The sequence below is a fragment of the Eriocheir sinensis genome, chromosome 34 (genome assembly GCF_024679095.1).
Source record: "Eriocheir sinensis breed Jianghai 21 chromosome 34, ASM2467909v1, whole genome shotgun sequence".
Classification (NCBI taxonomy): Eukaryota; Metazoa; Arthropoda; class Malacostraca; order Decapoda; family Varunidae; genus Eriocheir; species Eriocheir sinensis.
Window position 1 is genome coordinate 13,898,141 of NC_066542.1, and position 3,166 is coordinate 13,901,306.

The window sequence follows — 3,166 nt, forward strand, 5'->3', positions numbered from 1 at the left end:
TGATGGTGGTGGTGATGATGGTGGTGATGATGGTGGTGATGATGATGATGGTGATGATGATGGTGATGATGGTGATGATGGTGATGATGATGATGATGATGGTGGTGATGATGATGGTGGTGATGATGATGGTGATGATGATGGTGATGATGGTGATGGTGGTGATGATTATGGTGGTGATGATGGTGGTGGTGATGATGGTGGTGGTGATGATGATGGTGGTGATGATGATGGTGGTGATGATGATGGTGGTGATGATGGTGGTGATGATTATGGTGGTGATGGTGATGGTGGTGATGATGATGGTGGTGATGATGGTGATGATGGTGATGATGGTGGTGATGATGATGGTGATGATGGTGATGATGGTGATGGTGGTGATGATTATGGTGGTGATGATGGTGGTGATGATGATGGTGGTGATGATGGTGGTGATGATGATGGTGGTGATGATGATGGTGGTGATGATTATGGTGGTGATGGTGGTGGTGATGATGATGGTGGTGATGATGATGGTGGTGATGATGATGGTGGTGATGATGGTGGTGGTGATGATGATGGTGGTGATGATGATGGTGGTGATGATGATGATGGTGGTGATGATGGTGGTCGTGATGGTGGCGTTGATGATAAGTGTCAGAGAGAGAGAGAGAGAGAGAGAGGCCAGTCATAGGCTATTTGACCGTTTGAACCTAGCTCCCCTCTCTTCCATCTTTCATAGTATTTTTTTTATTACGCTAAATTTCGCTTTCCTATTCGTCTTGATATCCCAAAATAATCTCTCTCTCTCTCTCTCTCTCTCTCTCTCTCTCTCTCTCTCTCTCTCTCTCTCTCTCTCTCTCTCAATGCATCCAGGTCCCCCCCAAAATAAACCATACGAGGCCAGTGATTTATAGAAAGTAATTTTATTTTTTTTGCCGATAAGAGTATATTTGCTTATATTGAAAGGAACTGAATATGAATGACATGAATATTTCGCAGCAAGTGACACTGGCACTGATATTATTTTGGGTATTATCATTGTTGCCTGGTTAATATATATATATATATATATATATATATATATATATATATATATATATATATATATATATATATATATATATATATATATATATATATATATATATATATATATATATATATATATATATATATATATATATATATATATATATATATATATATATATATATATATATATATATATATATATATATATATATATATATATATATAGAGAGAGAGAGAGAGGCCAGTCATAGGCTATTTGACCGTTTGAACCTAGCTCCCTCTCTTCCATCTTTCATAGTATTTTATATATATATATATATATATATATATATATATATATATATATATATATATAGAGAGAGAGAGAGAGAGAGAGAGAGAGAGAGAGAGAGGCCAGTCATAGGCTATTTGACCGTTTGAACCTAGCTCCCTCTCTTCCATCTTTCATAGTATTTTTTTATTACGCTAAATTTCGCTTTCCTATTCGTCTTGATATCCCAAAATAATCTCTCTCTCTCTCTCTCTCTCTCTCTCTCTCTCTCTCTCTCTCTCTCTCTCTCTCTCTCTCTCTCTCTCTCAATGCAACAAGGACCACCCCAAAATAAACCATACAGGCCAGTGATTTATAGAAAGTAATTTTTTTTTGCCGATAAGAGTATATTTGCTTATATTGAAAGGAACTGAATATGAATGACATGAATATTTCGCAGCAAGTGACAATGGCACTGATATTATTTTAGGTATTATCATTGTTGCCTGGTTATATATATATATATATATATATATATATATATATATATATATATATATATATATATATATATATATATATATATATATATATATATATATATATATATATATATATATATATATATATATATATATATATATATATATATATATATATATATATATATATATATATATATATATATATATATATATATATATATATAGAGAGAGAGAGGCCAGTCATAGGCTATTTGACCGTTTGAACCTAGCTCCCTCTCTTCCATCTTTCATAGTATTTTATATATATATATATATATATATATATATATATATATATATATAGAGAGAGAGAGAGAGAGAGGCCAGTCATAGGCTATTTGACCGTTTGAACCTCCTCTCCCTTCTTCATCTTTCATAGTATTTTTTTTATTACGCGAAAAAATTTTTTTTGCCGATAAGAGTATATTTGCTTATATTGAAAGGAACTGAATATGAATGGCATGAATATTTCGCAGCAAGTGACACTGGCACTGATATTATTTTGGGTATTATCATTGTTGCCTATATATATATATATATATATATATATATATATATATATATATATATATATATATATATATATATATATATATATATATATATATATATATATATATATATATATATATATATATATATATATATATATATATATGAAAGATGGAAGAGGAGCTAGGTTCAAACGGTCAAATAGCCTATGACTGGCCTCTCTCTCTCTCTCTCTCTCTCTCTCTCTCTCTCTGACTCCAAGCACGTACGTTTTTTTCTTTATTAGCTATATATAGGAATTGTCTGGCCAAAGTACAAGAAATTAACATATGTACGAGACACAGTTATCACCTTATGGTAGTGTCAAAATAAGTATTGTATGTGCCATAATTCGTCATCGCCTCGCCGCAATCACAAGCTCGTGTCGCCAACTGCCGTTGAATAACTCTCGTACACAGCGGGCTGTGTACGTTTTTATTATGTTTTTATTACAGCTAGCTTGTTTGTTGGTCTGTTTAGTGTATCAGCTAAAGCTTTGTTAACATAAAAGATGCAGAACATGCAGTATAGCACTATACAATACAGGTATATTAATACTTATAACAGTAATAATATCGTCATCCGGAGGCGTTTGAACGTTGGGTTTTTTTTCACAGCGTATCGCCGTGCTTCAAAATGATTCGCGTCGGTGTTTCTAAATATTCGTGTTTAGCAAGATAACGGAGGCTCCTATGGTTATTTTTGATATCGCATCTTAATCTACGGTATTTTCTACGTTTATCAGTAGGTCTGTTTTTCTTTTAAACTTGGTAATAAAAAAAAAATGATCGTTTTGACAAAAACCCTCAGGGGGGGGCAAATGTGGCCCGGGTCGGAACGAATAGGG